This window comes from Tachyglossus aculeatus, chromosome 2 (assembly GCF_015852505.1).
Source record: "Tachyglossus aculeatus isolate mTacAcu1 chromosome 2, mTacAcu1.pri, whole genome shotgun sequence".
In the NCBI taxonomy this organism is placed as follows: domain Eukaryota; kingdom Metazoa; phylum Chordata; class Mammalia; order Monotremata; family Tachyglossidae; genus Tachyglossus; species Tachyglossus aculeatus.
Genome location: NC_052067.1, coordinates 84,798,696 through 84,817,976, shown reverse-complemented (window position 1 = coordinate 84,817,976; position 19,281 = coordinate 84,798,696). Strand labels below are relative to the sequence as shown.

At 42.2% G+C, this 19,281-nt stretch overlaps 1 non-coding gene across 1 annotated transcript; it reads left to right on the top strand.

Annotated features, from left to right (window-relative positions):
- Positions 1-16,619: 16,619 nt before the first annotated feature.
- On the top strand, positions 16,620-16,758 carry LOC119925039. Its single transcript, XR_005449711.1, has one exon. It is a non-coding gene; the product is annotated as a small nucleolar RNA SNORA7 (small nucleolar RNA).
- Positions 16,759-19,281: the final 2,523 nt, after the last annotated feature.

The following is a 19,281-nucleotide window of genomic DNA, read 5'->3' as shown; positions in this document are numbered from 1 at the left end:
CATTTTATCTTTCAATTAGAATAATTTCCATATGAACAGTTTAATGGACCGTGTGCAAGCATCAGTTTCTAGGAAAGGAAGCGAGAGAAACCTCAGGAATTCTTTACATGTTTCCACAGCAGGCTCTGCCTGGTGACTGCAAAACATTCAGGGGGTGAAAGAATATAACCAGAGCCTTGACTTTTCCAGGTAATGCTGGGATGTGCGGGGTCAAAGCAACAGGTTTCATGAGCTGGAATATGAATTCTTAGCCACTCTGTAACTTTTTCTGGAATAAAGGCCTAGCAGATTACTCCTGACGAAAATAGTGGGGTGGAAAGAAGATACACTGATTTGTTACATTTAATTATTCATTCAGGGATTTCATCCCAATATATTTGTACTATTTCTCATGGTATCCTTATTCTTCCTCCAGTGCCACTGCACATCATTTTTGACTGTAATCCCCCATTAAACTGTAAACTCTTCAAGGGGAAGGGAATTTGTCTTATCTTGGTATTGCTGTACTCTCAAGTGCTTAATACACTACTTAGCACTCAGTAGGTGCATAATAAATACAATTGATTGGCTGATTTTACAGTTCCAGGGTTTGGGGGATAGCTTGTTGTGGGCAGGGAATACGTCTGCTAAATTGTTATATTGTACTCTCCCATGTGCTTAATACACTGCTCTGCCCAGAGTAAGTGCTCAATAAATATGCTTGATTATTATGATTTTTTTTTGATGAACTGCAATAGCAACATTGGTGTGGCACCTTTGGATGAAAGACCAGTGACAGGCTGGAGTTTTTAGATGGAGAGAATGGAAATTTTTTCAAAAAAGCAATTTATTTTACCTTTGTGCTTTTTCTAAAGGAAACAAAAAACATTACTCTTCTGATCAAATGAACTTCAGTTGAAAAGCTGGGGAATAGCCACTCTTGAGATTCAATTTTAACTACAGAACCCTCTGTATTTGCTGCCCTTAATGGTAATGGAGAAGAGGCCTCTGAATAACAGTAACCACCATTAAATACAACTTCCTGCTTCTAGAGAATTCACTTTAAGAGGCTTCTTTCCTAAGGGAAGAATATAATAGTTATATATGTGGTACAGAATACTTGGTATTCATTAGCTTTATCGATTGTCAAAGTTAATCCTCAGAGAGGGGCAGTAACTAGTTCTCTGTCATTCAATGAATTACTTCTGTTGAGCGTCTGAAAGAGGTAGTGACCCTCCTAAAGTGCCATGGAGTAGTACACTGGGGAAATCTGACTGCATGCATAATATAACTGAGCAGGAAGTATAACCAATAGTCAATGTGTTAGCATCTGTCTGTCTGCTTAAAATATCTATTTGGAAGGAATGCCACTCAACCAAAGACATTAGAAATTATCTACACTGGGATTTATCTTGACCGTGTGTGCCAAGAATCTCATCATTTTTTTTTCCAAATGCAAAATAGTGACACATGGAAATCATTTGGCTTTAGCTAATGGTTTCAATCAAATTTATAACTGAACTGAATAGGCAGCAAGTTATTCAGACCCCACATCTTTAATCACTGGGGTACCACAAACACACATGCACCCACACACGTGGGAAAAAATCTGCCCATGCTACTGATGGGTAATGCCTCAGCCACCCACAGGTTTCACTCCATGGGGCACATTAAATCTGAATGGATACAGTGAGCCTGTGCAAAAGCCAAAGTCTTGTGGATAATAATGAACCGGTTGAGTATCTTTGCAGAAAGATGAACAGTGTATGTTATTCTGCTCAGCGATTACAAGTAAGAGCAGAATGAGGTTAAGGGGGATACCGGAAACAGGTTATATTTCTTTTTGCCAAGTGGCAACACATGTTTTCCAAACTCAGTAGGCTACCCTGGGAGGAAAAGAAGATACTGAAAGCCCAAACCTATATTTAAGCATTTTTCTTGTTGCCTTACCTCATTCTGCGATTTTAAAATCTCTTCACTTGGGTGCTTTGCCCATTTGTAGCATCTGAGGGAGTTTGAAGGTTACATGCCCTGGAATGGCAGGGGAGAGAGATGTTCTGGTCTGCTTTGGGAAAAGTGGGGCTGTCTCATGATTTTGCCCAAAGTGTTCTAATGCGAATAAGGACACCGGGGAGCCGGCCGGCTCCCTGAAGGCCTGGGAAAGGCTGTCTGAGCATGGAGCCGGGCTGTGGTGTCTGTGCTTGGTTTGTAACTGTGTTTAGCCTTCAGAGGGCAGAGTCAGGCAGGCAAAAGAAGGCCTTTGCAGGCCAGGACCCGAGGGCGTTCCAAGTGCAACCTGACTATCCCTGGTTCAGAAGACACAGCCCACGCCAGGACAAGGAAGCTTCTCTATCACTGCACCGAGGATGGCTGAGACGGCCATATTTAATCAGCATTGAAGCTTCCTCCTGGGTGATGTATGAACCCTCCGTCATATTTTATCCTAAGCCGTTTCCCAGACAGCATTATTGATTCGCACCGTGATTCCCCGCATAACCTTGCGTGCCTGTGCAATGCGATCCCCCAACTGCAGTTCTCTCCGCGGGCATAACCTCCTCGCAGACAAGTAAGGTGACTGCATGTTAGCACTCAGGCTGCTACTTTGCGTGAGATGGACTGAGGAGAATCGATGCCTCGGAGGTCTGAGGGTGCAGTAGTCCTTGAGCTCTTGAATTTAAATCCTTGCCGTCCAGCTGACACTGCTCAGAGATAAGTGCGTTTGTTAAGAAACGAAAGCCACTGAAAGTGTTTCGGGTCTGGGGAATCTCTTTCTAATCTTGGCTTCCCACGCAAGATATATGTTTCCATCCAGAAGCTGTCTAGATTTTTAGCTGCCTTTGCATGGGTGGTTTGACAAAGAACTTCTTCTGCTCCCAGAGAAGACTCGTTTGTTTCTTATAAATCTGAGTCTCACCTTATTTGAAGTTCTGATACATTTAGATAAGCTTAACTCTCTCTCCTGACCCTCAGAGATAAATTTATCTTTCTCATATTTGCCTACTGATGACTTTCACCACCCTCATGGCTCTCATCTTCCGAAAAGCAGAGTGGCCTAGTGAAAGAAGCTCGGGCCTGGGAGTCAGGGGATCTGGGTTCTAATCCCAGCTCCGCTACTTGTCTGCTATGTGACCTTGGGCAAGTCACTTAACATCTCTGTGCCTCAGTTACCTCATCTGTAAACTGGGAATAAAGACTGTGAGCCCCACTGGGACCGGGACTGTGCTCAACCTGATTAAATTGTATCTACCCCAGGTCTTAGTTCAGTTCCTGGCACATACTAAGTGCTTAATAAATACCATTTTTTAAAAAAGGAGCAGAGTGGCCGACTGCTCTTTTACCGTTTAATTGTTTTGGTTTTTGTCTGTCTCCCTTAACTGTCTCATGGAATGAGTTTACTCTAGGAAGCCAAACCTACCCACACGCTTTGAGAAATAGCTAGAGATGCCCTTTCCCCCCTACTCCAGCCCATGCTAGCCTCATTCCATTTTTCCCTTTCCTGTCGGCCCCCCCCTGCGTATGGGTAACATAAGGATTGGCTTCTCTTCACCACCTCAGTCCGGTTAAAGGTTTGAACTGGCACCTGACTCTCAATGGAGGTTGAGGTTCTTTTTTGAAATCTCAGGACCAGGGCTCATCCATTGCTTATGACAGGACACTCCATCATCAGACATTTGAGCTCTGTCTCCACTGGGAATTCTCGTGAATCACACAGGGATTAAGGTGGTTGCTTTAGGATTTTGTTTTTGCCACGATAGTCATCCAAACCCGACTTTGGCAAAAATAGGAATTCTCTCTGAAACCTTTAATCAATCAATCAATCAATCAATCAATCAATTGTATTTATTGAGTGCTTACTGTGTGCAGAGCACTGTATTAAGCACTTGGGAAGTACAAGTTGGCAACATATAGAGACGGTCCCTACCCAACAGTGGGCTCACAGTCTAAAAGGGGGAGAATTTCAGGATTGATATCGGGATTGATGATTCTATTTATCATCATGGTGTGCAGAGCACTGTACTTAAAAAAAATGGTATTTGTTAAGTGGTTACTATGTGCCAAGCACTGTTCTAAGCACTGGGGGAGATACAAGGTAAATCCACATGGGACTCACAGTCTTAATCCCCATTTCCAGATGAGGTAACTGAGGCACAGAGAAGTGAAGTGACTTGCCCAAAGTCACACAGCTTTTAAGTGGTGGAGCTGGGATTAGAACTCATGACCTCTGACTCCCAAGCCCGCGCTCTTTCTACTAAGCCACACTGCTTGCTTGGGGAACTCAGGGAAGTAGAATAATAATAATAATAATAATAATGATAATAATAATAATAAATAATAATAATAATAATAATAATAGTGATGTTTGATAAGCACTTACTATGTGTCAATTACTGTTCTAAGCACTGGGGTCGATTCAAGGTAATCAGGTTGGACACAGTCCCTGTCCCACATAGGGCTCACAGTCTTAATCCCCATTATACAAATGAGGTAACTGAGGCACAGAGAAGTTAAGGGACCTGCCCAAGGTCACATAGCAGACAAGTGGCAGTCAGGATTAGAACCCATGACCTTCTGACTCCCAAGCCTGTGTTCTATCCACTATACCATGCTGTTTCTCTAAAATGCAATCTCCGCTCTGGAGGAACTTACATATAATGGGGGATGACAAAAATGGTCAAATAAGCAAGAGTTAAAGGAACATGAAAGTAGATGTAAATAATGAGTGAATACATCCATCCATCCATCAATCGTATTTATTGAGCACTTACTGTGTGCAGAGCACTGTGCTAAGAGCTTGGGAAGTACAAGTTGGCAACATATAGAGACATCAATAACAAATCCCTAAAACAACAGTTATGCACATAAGAATGCTGAGGGGATGGTGGGATCAGCAACTTTAAAGGTCATGAACTCAGCAGGTAATTGTTCCTAATAGAGACAACCTGTAAATGCAAAGCATAATGGCAATAGTAAGGTAAACTTCAAACTAGCAAGAAATAATACAGGGCATTTGCCTAATAGAGGTGATTATGTAATAAATGTTTCTAACAAGGGAAAAAGAGGGTTGGGGCAAGCCAGAGGCAGAAGCAGCATGGACTGATGGATAGAGCATGAGCTTGGGAGTCAGAGGACCTGGGTTTGAATCCCCACTCCACCACTTGTCTGCTGTATGACCTCAGGCAAGTCACTTCACTTCTCTGTTTCAGTTACTCATCTGTAAAATGGGGATTAAGAATGTCAGCCCCATGTGGGATATGGACTGTGTCCAACTTAATTTGCTTGTATCTACTCCAGTGCTTTGTGCTGGGCAGCAGTGGCGTGGGAGGCAGCGGAGGGCAGAGACGCAAGTTTACTGCACGGAAGGAGTCAATTGAAAACCATTTCTGTATTTTTACCAATAAAATTCTACAGCTATACTACCAGAATGATTGTAAATGATGGTGGGGTTTTCTGGGACAGATGTGTCCATGGCATTGTTATGGGTCGGAGACGACTCGACAGCGTACGGCAAGACTACAGTGCTTAGTGTAGTGTCGGGCATGTAGTAAGCACTTAACTAATACTCTCAATATTCCCTCCAGAACTGCTGACTCTGAACTGAATAGTAGAAGTAGCCATCGTGTAGCTGCATCGTTTCTCTTTCCAAAGTACTGCAACCTTTTTCTTTGAAATACTTAAAAATGGCTTGATATGAGGATTTAGATATTCAGTCCAGGCTTTCTTCTTTGGGGCAGTTTGTTGGACAGGAAAGAGCCATGCTCTCGCTTGCTTGAGGCTCATTACAGACATGAGAGGTTAATTTTTCATCTAAAAAATTGCCAAGTGGCAAAGTCAGTGCTGAAATACCAGACTCTATAGAGCCTTCAGTGAGGAAAGCCTGCTTTACTAAGCTTGGAGAGGATTGATTTGGAAATGATTCATGTATTGAAATGAATTCTTGCTTGAACACGACCTAATAAACCAGTGCATTAGCGAATCGGATTGACTCCTTAGGTTTGTGTGGAACTGCCATGCCAACCTGCACCGGGGTGCGCATGTTTTAAAACCACTTATGAAAGCCCTGCAAAAATACACTGCTCAAATATTAATTTTGTTCTTAAATGTACACCTTGAGGCAACTGCAGGTGAAATTGCAGAACTATTTTTTAATGATATTTGTTAAGCACTTACTATGTTTCAGGCACTGCACTAGGCACTGGGGTAGATGCAAGTTAATCTGATTGGACATAGTCCCTGTCTGACATATGGCTCACAGTCTTAATCCTCATTTTACAGATGAGGTAACTAAGGCCTAGAGAAGCGAAGTGACTTTACCAAGGTCACACAGCAGACAAGTGGTGGAGCCAGGATTAGGACCCTGGTCCGTCTAATCCTTCTAACTTCCAGGCCAATGCCCTAACTGGTAGGCAATGCTGCTTCTCACTAGTCCACGTTGCTATCATTCACTTCACAAACATATTCAGTCATATCAAGAAAATGCAATATTCTTTTCGCAACATTGATTTATACTGCCTAAGTTTGGTATTTAGGATTTCTTTCCCATTAGGAGTGGTAGTGTTATGTTCTATGATATTCTAGCCCATTCCACATGCCTCCGACTCCTTTCCTGAACTCTCCATAGCCATGAGATAGGAGAAAGTAGTAATACTCTTCTTTGATTGGCAGAAAACTAAGGCACAAAGAGTATGTAATTGTTTTACCCAAAGTCACGTCTCTCCATAAAGTGAAGGAGAAAATTGAACAATTATCCAATGAATTTGGCCTACCCTAAACGCCTATCCAGAGAAATCCTAGAGAAATTACTCCTTATGCCTACATAAACTCAGTTAAATGAAAGTAGTGGTAGAGCCAGACTCTTGAGATTTCCTGACTTCAATTTGTTCCTCAAACTAAATTATATTTATTAAGCACCCTTTCATGCACACAGTGCCATACTGTATCTCAAATCTCTCCACTAGGCTACATTGCTCTTCTGTTTTTATAAGGTCAAGTGCACACATACTTATTTTCAATGGCATTTAAATGCATTATCTCCTGGTTTTGGTCACTTAAATTTGTCATAATACTGACTCCAACTATAGTTTTATAGCTAATACAAGTTCTGAATGTATGCACACACATGCGTATTTACATTTGTGTGTGTATGTGTGTGTTTGTACATAATCTGCACCCAGATGAAATTTGATCATTAAAGCTCACCATGCCTCACTTTTGTGGTGTTTTTCCTGCTCAACAAGTGTTGGAGTATTGAGAGTATTGAGCTTTGACAGCATTAAAGGTGTTTCATCAACCCATCTGATCAGGTAGCAACCATACAATCTAAATAAAGGAAACGCTTTATGAAGTTTGATATTTTCATTTCATGCCCAGTTACTAAATATAGTGGATGTGTCCAAACACATACAGAAAAACACAGACACACACACACACACACACACACACACACACACACACACACACACACACACACACACACACAGAGTTACTTTCTCTCCCGCATAAGGCATGTGGCCTTACTAAAGTAATTGGTATTCAATCCATAACACTCATCTTGTTTAAAATTCCCTCTTTCTCCTAACTTTCTATATCAACTTACAAGTCATTTTCTATTGCCCCAGGTCTTCTTGTTTCATAGATCAAATCACTTTCTGGGTTTTTTTTTTTCTTCAATGAATGGATAGATGAGGAAAACATTTTCTTGATAGGCAATTAAAACAGCCTAAAGAATTTTCCTGATGATCCGTTTCATTTCCTAGTTATACAGCTTACAAAAAGATAACCTTCCGCAGAATTCCAGGAGAAAGCGCTCCTCTAACCTAATTGTAGAATTTCAAGTTCAATTACATTGGGATTTATTTTTTTCCCTTTCCTTTGCTGACATGAGATGGAGCCTGGAAATTTTGCCTGTAGAAGTAACTTGGTCAGCCTGCACTCTGAGCTGACAGCTTGGGAGAGAGTTCTGAAAAATGGCTGCAGTTTTAAAATAAAAACGATGATGATGATAATAGAAAAGCTGTTATAGCTTCAGTTTCCTCATCTGCATGAAGACATTGTAACATTAGGAGAGGGATGGAATGTTTTTAATATTTGGGGGGGTGAAGGAAAGGAAGAGAGCCCTGTGCCTCTCAAAACACTTCAGCGGATGAATTGCCTGTCTTCAGGAATTTAATCGGTATTGCCCGTGGAAATGGAGCGGGACTAGGTGAATTTAACAGATTTGAAAAACTCAAAATCTGAAGGGAGTGGGAATGAATGGAAGGATTGCATCACCAAAATGCGCCTGAAACTGTCATTACAAATATCCATCTTTTGAGGAGAGGCAATTAAAATGATATATTTTTGGACACTGCTTTTCTCTCTTTTTATTAGCAAAAAAGAATATTAAAAGAGAAAGCTACCTTGCGGCTTAGGGGTTTTTTTTTGAGAGGGAGTCGGTGCATGTTTTCAATTGTATTTCAATTTCTGACCCAATTTCACTTTTAGGTCTACAAGCATTACCCACCTGGAAACTGGTGTCTGTTGAAAACAGTGACACTGTTGAAGGCTTCCCTATAAGGGAAACCATTATCTTTTGACTGGAGTTATAGCTGTACATTTGCTTGTGATTCATCTCCCCACTCCCTTGGGTTCAATTTCCTTCTTCGGACTTCTAAGTGCCTGGATATGCAGATCAAGAAACAAACTGAAGTAGAAGAAAATGTCTTTGTGTTCTGTGTCCCTCCACCTCCACTGTCTGCACAGGGGGATCAATTGCGTTAAGAGCCTGAGGTGGCTTTCTCCTGATGCCTTATCGATGTCATTTCGCTCAATCGAGGAGAAGGATTGAAGAATATGTTGCCCCCATTTTAGAGATGAGGAAACTGAATTAGAGGGTGACAGAGAAGCAGCATGATTCAGTGGAAAGACCATGGGACTGGGAGTCAGAGGATCTGGGTTCTAATTCTGGCTCTTCCCTCCCCCCCCTTTTAAATATGGCATTTGTTATCTACTTACTGTGTGCCCGGCACTATTCTAAGTGCTGGGGTAGATACAGGCTAATCCGGTTGGACATAGTCCCTGTCCCACATAGGGCTCACAATCTTAATCCCCATTTTACAGGTTCTTCTGATTTACAGGCCCATACTCTATCGAGAAGGCCACACTATTTCTCATTTGCCTCCTATTTAACCTGGGCAAGTCACTTAACTTCTCTTTGTCACAGTTTCCTCATCTGTAAAATGGCGATTCATTAGCTGTTCTCCCTCCTGCTTAGAATGTGAACCCCGGTTGGGACAGTCTCTGTGTCTGATCCGAATATCTTGTATCTACTCCAGCGCTTAGGACAGTGCTTGGTATGTAGTATGCACTTATGAATACCACAATTAGTATAGGGAAGTAATAATAATAGTAATAATAATAATAGTAATTGCATTTGTTAAGCACCTACTATGTGCCAAGCACTGTTCTAAGCGCTGGGGTAGATACAGTGTAATCAGGGTGTCCACCTTGGGATTCGCAGTCTTAATCCCCATTTTCCATATGAGGTAACTGAGGCACAGAGAAGGTAAGTGGCTTGCCCAAGGTCACACAGCAGACGGTGGGTGGAGCTGGGATTAGGACCCCCAAGCCTGTGCTTTTTCCACTAATTTATGAGTAGTGTAGCCTAGTGAAGAGGGCATAGGCCTGGGAGACAGAAGGACCTGGGTTCTAATCCCTGCTCTGCCATTTGTCTGCTGTTTGACCATGGGCAGTCACTTCACTTCTTAATACCTCAGTTACCTCATCTGTAAAATGGGGATAAAGACTGTGAGCCCCATGTGGGATAGGGGCTGTGTCCACCCAATTTGCTGGTATTAACCTCAATGTTTAGTACGATGCCTGGCAAATAGTAAGTGCTTAATAAATGTCACAATCATTGTTATTATTATTATCATCCTCCTCATCCTCCTCTTCATCATTATTAAATAAAAGAGTTTGCCTGATTCAATCTTTCCTCATGTGACTGTGGAGAGAATAGACAAGGTATTGGTAGGTTTACCAAGAGGAAAGAATGACCCCTGGTCCATTAGGTGGGGAGAGAGGGGAGAGAAGAAAAAGAGGAAACAGGCAGGATGGGAGAGAAGAACATTTGCTCCTAAAATGTTCCTCCCATGAACAAACCTGGCTAGGCAGGAGCTCTTTGAGGGCAGATGGGACTCAGCAGAGTGAGGGAGAAGTAAGGTCAGGGAATACGTGGTAGAAGAAAGGTCAGGGAATGCTTGGCAGGAGAATTTCTTCCCCAGTGTGCTCTGCTGGGAATTCACTCCTTGCCTCTCTCATATTCACTAAAGCCGGCTTGCCTGAACTCTAATTTTTCAGGATTCAGGAAAAATTCCCCCTTTGCTCCACCATTCTGGTGGTAACATACCACCAGTGGAGAGTGGGTGGAGGGATTCTTCTGGAATGCTTCTGAGGAAGCCCAGTTGTGCACACTCTAGTCCGCATTTCCTTTTATTTCAGTTTTAGTTCCGGAGGCACTTTATTTGTTTCTCTTTTAGTGTATCCCTTACTCATTCCATCTCCAAATGGATGTGAGCCCCACATGGGACAGGGACTGTGTCCAAACCAATTTGCTGGTATCCACCCCAGTGCTTAGAACAGTGTCGGGCACATAGTAAGTGCTTAACAAATACCATAATTATTAGTATTATTATTATCTGAAGGTAATCAAAAAAGCTGCTACTGCATGTGAAGTGGGGCTGAAAAGGCCAATATGGGACCCAAAGACCCAACCCTGCAGTGCAAACATACAGACTGCTGTTGGTCATGATTGTTCTTTGCTGTACCTGGAATTATTTTCTTCATTGCCTTTTATCTCATGATCCTTTGAAAGCTTTTTTTTTGAAAAAATGCTACTCTTTCCTGGTTTGCGTATACCATGCTGGTCTGGGTGCCACAATTGTTGTCGTTTTTGCTGAGGTGCAGTGTTGTCTGAGGAGCTTAAAATTAATAAATAATTACATCACAAAGGTCCTACCCTGATTTTAAACATCACAGCTGCTTTCTTGGGAATGGGAAGCCCTTTCTATCGAGGCCACAGTCCAAGCTTGTGACTTTTTGTTTTTCAACAAATGCTTGGCCAAGGTTGGTTTTTCAAATATTCCCCACTGCATTCCTTTCTCATGGAATAAAGCCAGTGTGAGATGTCTACCTCATCTCACTACACACAGGGAATGATTCCTTTCTGAACAACATCCAAGGCTCTGTCCACTCCAATTTTATATGACCCAAAAGATAGGGTCCAGTTGAGTAATTTCCACAGTTTGGTGAGCTAGTTCAATTTTCTCGATATTCAGAAAAAAACCTATATTCCCCATCTTCTCCTTTTAACAATTCCAATATATACTACCCTTCAAATATTCTACCCTGTAAGTCTTTGAATGTGATGAGCACAAGTTCCTTTAATCCTTGTTTGGCCATGCTTAGATAAGTTAATCTTCCTTCATAAATCTTCCCTCCAAAATCATTCAGCTCCTTTGCAATTTTGTTCTTTGATCTGTGGTTTAATCATATATAAAAATTGTCCTGTCACAAATAGGTTTTTTGTAGTTTGTACAATAGAACAAGTTGGGAGAGTCTGTGATTTGGAAATGTGACTCGGGTCATTAAGTATTCTTCAAAATCTGCTAAATTTGGTTGGAAAGCTCAAGGAAGAGATGGTTTTGCTCATCCTTGATTACTAAAAGTATCAAAATGCCTTGAGTTTTTAAAAGTTATGAAATAAATAATTCCCATCTTAAACGTGTTCTCAGTGTAACGTTAGGTGTAGAAAGATAAGAATTTACAAAATTCATTTCCCAAGGAACATTTGGCATTGATCTGTAACCAATCAAAACTATGTCAGCAAATTGTTAATGAATGATTTTAGAAACTGAGTTGACAAATCTGTATACAACCTGAAAAGCACTGTTTGCACATGCATCCAAAAAATTCAATTAGAGATTTAATCCATCAAACATTTGGGGTATTTTATCATACAATTTTTATGTAATCTCTAGTGTTACTCTGGACACTTTTAAATTTTTTCTTTTTCCTTGAAAAAGTATTTTTGAATCAGAAATTAAAAAAATATAGGGTTAAGCATCTTTTTAGCATATTGAAAATATTTACACCACTGGAGCCTAGGATGAGTTTGTGACAAATTTTGTGCTAATGGTACAATTTGATTATCCCATGTGCTCTGTGGACAAATTCAGTTATGGGAGCCCTCCAGTTTGTTTCTGCAGTTTATGATTTTGAAAGGTTTATTCCAAGTTTCGGTGGAAACAATGCTTTTTCTTTGTTCACGTCTGCCATCTTGAAGAATCTCTCCATTTAAAACTGTGTTTGCTGGACTTTTCATGAACCAAGTACCCAAATAAAGTCATCCATATTGTCATTTCAGAATAGTTCAGCATAACAGTGGAAAGAACATGGCCATGGGGGTCAGAGAACCTGGGTTCCAATCCCAGCTCTTCCACTTATCTGCTAGGTGACCTTGGGAAAGTTACTTAGCTTCCTGTGCCTCAGTCACCTCATTTACAAAATGGGAATTAAATCCCCCTCCCTCCGATTTAGACTGTGAGCTTTATGTGGGATAAGGACTGTGTCCAACCTTATTACCTTATTGGAGAAGCAGCGTGGCTCAGTGGAAAGAGCACGGGCTTTGGAGTCAGAGGTCATGGGTTCAAATCCTGGCTCCACCAAATGTCAGCTGTGTGACTTTGGGCAAGTCACTTAACTTCTCTGTGCCTCAGTTACCTCATCTGTAAAATGGGGAATAAAAACTGTGAGCCCCCCATGGGACAACCTGATCACCTTGTAATCTCCCCGTGTTTAGAACAGTGCTTTGCACATAGTAAGCGTTTAACAAGTATCATTATTATTATTACCTTGAATCTAACCCTGCACTTAAACCAGTGCTTGACACACAGTGCTTAACAAATAGCATTGAAAAAAAAGTTAAGCCTAAGAAAGATAAAAATGTGACAAGCTTCCAGACTGAGATCAGATGGATCTCAGGCATCGAGTCCCTCTATTGTTTAGACCAATGGTGGCTCCTCATTATGGTCATTTGTTCTGCTTGGTCAAGCTAAAGTTCCACATTTCACTTTTGGCAGCTGAGAGCTATTATTGGGTCCTGCAGCATCTGTTTCAACAACAGCGGGACTCCGGTCGGCAAAACTAATTAAAAAAGAAGTCCAAAATGAAATACCAGAATGCATGTTGTGTACATTCAGTAAACATGGTTACTATTGAAATAAAGAAAAGCCTTTCATATGGTTGGGATTATTTATAAAACTCTGACAAGCGATGAAAGACTTGAGTAGCATTCTGGGTAGAGGGCTGCTCTGAGCAACTCTGCTGGGGATGCTTTGCCAGAGTTGTGTTAATTGGCAGTGGTAACTCTCCAGAATGATCAGCTGTAAATGCAATAATAAGCCAGTGGGCTTTGAATATTCACCGAGCCCTTCTATTTCACAGTTCTGTCAAATTTTCACTCATCAAGGTATGAGGAAAAGGTGCTGGAGAGGTCCAGTAATGCTAAATACTTTCCCCACAACTTGTCAGGGAGGAGAAGAGTGAGGTTTGTGAAATAAAATGCCTTGTGTGAGAAGACTTGAGAGAAAACATAAAGGCAAGCAGTTTTGAGGAAGGTGCTAAAGTTGGCCTGGTTTAACGTCTTGATTTGTTACTGGAGCGATGACTGAGGTAACTTAAAAACATAACTCATTGCCAACCACTCCTGTTACCCCTAAGAGCTGAATATGTTCTCAGCACTTTTAGGAGCAAATGTGGATGTGAGGGAAGATAATGACTGAAAATGTGTTTTCCTATCCTAAAAAAAAGTCCTATGACTTTCATGCTTTCTATTCTTTTCTTGAGAGCTCAACCTGGTATGTTTTTTTAACTGTATATAAAAGGAGTAGCCCTTTAGAACCCTTAGGTATCCATCCCATTCTACCTAGCATTGGAAATGTCAGCTCCAAAACAAAGCAAAACAAAAAAATCCCTGAAGCAACCTCCACACTTCTAACTGGGCCACACACTTTATAAGAAGTGTGACAATATAAAATACATGAGAAAGACTGAATGCATTCAGCGTGGCTCAGTGGAAAGAGCCCAGGCTTTGGAGTCAGTGGTCCAGAGTTCAAATTCCGGCTCTGCTACTTGTCAGCTGTGTAGCTTTAGGCAAGTCACTTCACTTCTCAGTGCCTCAGTTACCTCATCTGTAAAATGGGGATTAAGACTGGGAGCCCCCCGTGGGACAACCTGATCACCTTGTAACCTCCCCAGCGCTTAGAACAGTGCTTTGCACATAGTACACTTAATAAATGCCATTATTATTCCTCCCATGTAAGATCATCCCTAGACTGCAAGCTCATTGTGGATAAGGAATGTGCTTGTTATATTGCCATATTTTACGTTCCCAAGCATTTAGTACAGTGCTGTGCATACAGTAAGTGCTCAGTAAATATGTTTGACTGACTATTCCATGTTATACTTTATATCCATGTCCAGATTCCCCATTTCCTCATTGCTCTAAAGCACATTTTTGAGCTTAGTCCAGCATATCTGGGTTTCGTGGTTTAGTGGCAAGAGCACGAGCTTGGGAGTCAGAGGACATAGATTCTAATCCCAGCTCTGTCACTTGCCTGCGGTGTGACCTTGGGCAAGCTGCTTAACTTCTCTGTGCCTGTTACCTCATCTGTAAAATGGGGATTGAGTGTGAGCCCCAGGTGGGACAATCTGATTACCTTGTATCTCTCCCAGCTCTTAGAACAGTGCTTGGCACATAGTAAACGCTTCACAAATACCATAATTATCGTTATTATTATTCATGGTCATTCGACACTGTAGGTATGTACCAATCTGTAATGATCCATGGCTGTGCATATTGTACTCTGATGCCACCGTCCTTAGCTAACCAGAAAACAAGGCAGTTTCCACAGAACACTGGAAAATCTCCTGTGAAGGTGGAATCAGCACGGGCATTTTTCCCTCTTCTCGGGAATAGGGCCAGCTCACTGCTATCCTATTTGGAAGCTGTAGTAATATGGTAATTTTATCTTTTTTTAATGGATCTCCTATAAAGACTGCTTCAAACTGCTACCAAATGTTTCCGAACATACCCGGAGTACATCAGATCGGACTCCCCTCTATTCCTTCAAATCCACTCTAATGGTATGCAGTGTTGCAAGGAATGTGTCTGTTTATTGTTATGTTATACTCTCCCAAATGCTTAGCACAGTGTTCTGCACACAGTAAGCACTCAATAAATTGTACAGATTTATTACTCTATTTTACTTGTACATATTTACTATTCTATTTATTTTATTTTGTTAATATGTTTTGTTCTGTTGTCTGTCTCCCCCTTCTAGACTGTGAGCCCGTTGTTGGGTAGGGACCGTCTCTATATGTTGCCAACTTGTACTTCCCAAGAGCTTAGTACAGTGCTCTGCACACAGTAAGTGCTCAATAAATATGATTGAATGAATGAATGAATATCAAAGGTGTGTGAGGAGCTGAAATCAACCTTCTAGACTGTGAGCCCACTGTTGGGTAGGGACTGTCGCTATATGTTGCCAACTTGTACTTCCCAAGCGCTTTGTACAGTGCTCTGCACACAGTAAGCGCTCAATAAATATGATTGATTGATTGATTCCCCTTTGGCAAATGTACCCTGATGTCAAATGTGGGCTGATAACTGTTGTTATGGCTAAGAATGTGAGTTTTTTTGCTCAGAGTAGTCATTGCTATTCACTTTGATCCCTGTATCTGCATTTATTTTAGCTCTTCTCCATCTGAGTGCTGGCTTCTGAATGTATCTATTTTTATGGAAGTGTTTTCCACATTAATAGCAGGGATGCTTTTAAGTTCCCACTGCAGACAAATGACTATTAAAAAAAAAAGGAAAAAAAAAGAAATTCCATTCATTCTTTCAGGATAATGGAAAAGCAGTGCTCCCCAAACACTGTTCAATGGCCAGACTCTTTTGCTTGCCAAAACCACTATATAACTTCATGTAGGTATTTGAGAATTACCTGCCAAGGGAGTTTGAAGCAGTGGTTTATCAGACTTCTGGCCTGATAGTCTTTATATTCACTGAGGTTCTGGGTGCATATGTTGCTAAGTGGAAAGCAGCAATTTTGTTTGTACAATTCTGCATTTTAGAGGGTGGTTAAAGACTTTGGGAAGCTGCGTGGCGTAGTGGATAGAGGACTGGACTGGGAGTCAGAAGGTCATGGGTTCTAATCCTGACTCCACCACTTGTCTGCTGTGTGGCCTTGAGCAAGCCGCTTGACTTGTCTGTGCCTCAATTACCTCAGCCGTAAAATGGGGATTAAGACTGTGAGCCCCATGTGGGACAGGGACTGTGTCCAACCCTATTTGCTTGTATACTCTCCAGTGCTTAGTACAGTGCCTGACACATAGTAAGCACTTAACAAATACCACAATTATTATTATTATTTTATTATCATTTGGGTAGGCTGTCTTCTCCCTTATCTGTACTGTGTCTGATGCTAAAGTGTTTATTACATCTACTCCTATTAACACCCTTAAAAAAAACTGAAAACAAATTGTAGTAATTAGATCACTTGGTGCTGCTCTTCCATAGATTTTTTCCTTTCTAATATGTCTGACCCCTCTCAGGGTCGCATTTGGAGAGTTTCCAATACTCTACCAGTCTCGACTATAGGAAGGAGAGGTCAAGCAGTGGCCTATCCATTCCATTCCTAGCTTGACCAGTGGTTAGCGAGTGGAAGGCAATCTGCTACAAGTCAAAAACTCACCTGTGCTGGGCAGCAGCGGCATGGGTCGAGGGCAGAGACTCAAGCCTACTGCGTGGAAGGAGGCAATGTTAAACCACTTCCATATTTTTTTCCAAGAAAACTCTGTGGATAAACTACCAGAACGATTGCAGATGGAAGTGGGGCTTTGGGGAGATATGTGTCCATGGCGTCGCTGTGGGTCGGAGACGACTCGACAGCATAAGACAAGATGATATGTTTGAATTATTCCCGGGAGTAACTGGGCCTTTATCTATCCTTTCAGTCATTATACTGCACTTGTACTTTAACAGATGGGCAGTCTTTTATGGGGCTCGTGATTTTCCACAGTCTCCATCCCAGTCCAATCCTGTATCAGTCCCATAGTCCATGAAGTGTAGTATTCTGTCTCTGACAGGGACAATGGGTTGCTTGGAGGAAACATATGATAGTTGCTCATCTTAAGGAAGGGCTGACTTAATTCCTGAGTTGTGTCATATGATACATTTTCTTTCCAGATAGAGGAGGAGATGATGAAGCAGTAACAGTCGGGGTCTTGTCTAATTCCCTGGAATTTGTCCAAGTTCGGAGCTCTCATACAAGGGCAAGGAAGAAACCAGTCTGCTGATTTTCTGGCTTCCTTCAGGAATGGCATTTCCTTTGGAAATCGAGCCTTTTTCCTTGTGGCAGCAGTTCGGCAAGTGTCTTCAGGAGGCAAATTAATCCTCTGTTTTTCAGCTTGAAATACAGCTCGGATGGTCAAATTTTATCATCTCCTTTCCTTTAAAAGTATACCACTCAGTCCTCCAGCCTAATGCTCGCAGATTAGATCCCAGACAGTGATAACAGGCAGAAATGGGATGGATCCACTTGTCCCTTGAGCCCCACCCCTCCCTGCCATTATTTGGCTGACTAGAATCCCACAGGCTTTGATAGGTACAAACTCATGCAGTTTGAGTGGCCTGAACCTCTGGCTCTTCATGTAGGTTCAAAAGTGACACCCCTGAACATAGGCCCCAAGAAACAGCAGAGCTGTAATTTGCACCATGATTTAGGCAGAGGCAGATGTTCTCTGGGTTTGTGGCCTCAGCTCAGCAGTTTTTTCTGGCCGGGGAGAGAAGCGTAGCTGTTCTCCATTTTCTGGTAGAAGAACAATAAACAAAACAGATGACAAGTACAAGTTGGTCTTCCTACTTGGAGAAGTCTCCACTGACAGTGGAGTGTGGCTGAAACAACAGACCACAAGGAGGAGTCAGGTGAATCGCAGCAATAGTTGCAGGCTGTGCATTCATTCATTCATTCATTCATTCATTCATTCAGTCGTATTTATTGAGCGCTTACTGTGTGAAGAGCACTGTACTAAGCGCTTGGGAAGTACAAGCGGGCAGCATATAGAGACGGTCCCTACCCAACAACGGGCTCACAGTCTAGAAGGGGGAGACAACAAATCAAAACATGTGGACAGGTGTCAAGTCGTCAGAACAAATAGAATTAAAGCTAAATGCACATCATTAACAAAGTAAATAGAATAGTAAATATGTACAAGTAAAATCAATAGAGTAATAAATCTGTACAAACATATATACAGGTGCTGTGGGGAGGGGAAGGAAGTAGGGCGGGGGGGATGGGGAGGAGGAGAGGAAAAAGGGGGCTCAGTCTGGGAAGACCTCTTGGAGGAGATGAGCTCTCAGTAGGGCTTTGAAGGGAGGAAGAGAGCTAGCTTGGCGGATATGAGAAGACCCCCATCCCTTCCTCCTGGATGGCAGAGTTTCTCAGTCTGGGAGGTGGCATGGCCTAGTGGAAAGATCAAAGACCCTGGAGTTAGAGGACCTGAGTTCTAATCCCAGCTCCTCCACTTTTCTGCTGTGTGAGAGTGGGCAAGTCACTTAATCAATCAATCAATCAATCGTATTTATTGAGCACTTACTATGTGCAGAGCACTGTACTAAGCGCTTGGGAAGTACAAATTGGCATCACATAGAGACAGTCCCTACCCAACAGTGGGCTCACAGTCTAAAAGGGGGAGACAGAGAACAGAACCAAACATACCAACAAAATAAAATAAGTAGGATAGAAATGTACAAGTAAAATAAATAAATAAATAAATAAATAGAGTAATAAATATGTACAACCATATATACATATATACAGGTGCTGTGGGGAAGGGAAGGAGGTAAGACGGGGGGATGGAGAGGGGGACGAGGGGGAGAGGAAAGAAGGGGCTCAGTCTGGGAAGGCCTCCTGGAGGAGGTGAGCTCTCAGCAGGGCCTTGAAGGGAGGAAGAGAGCTAGCTTGGCGGATGGGCAGAGGGAGGGCATTCCAGGCCCGGGGGATGACATGGGCCGGGGGTCGATGGCGGGACAGGCGAGAGCGAGGTACAGTGAGGAGATTAGTGGTGGAGGAGCGGAGGGTGTGGGCTGGGCAGTAGAAGGAGAGAAGGGAGGTGAGGTAGGAGGGGGCGAGGTGATGGACAGCCTTGAAGCCCAGGGTGAGGAGTTTCTGCCTGATGCACAGATTGATCGGTAGCCATTGGAGG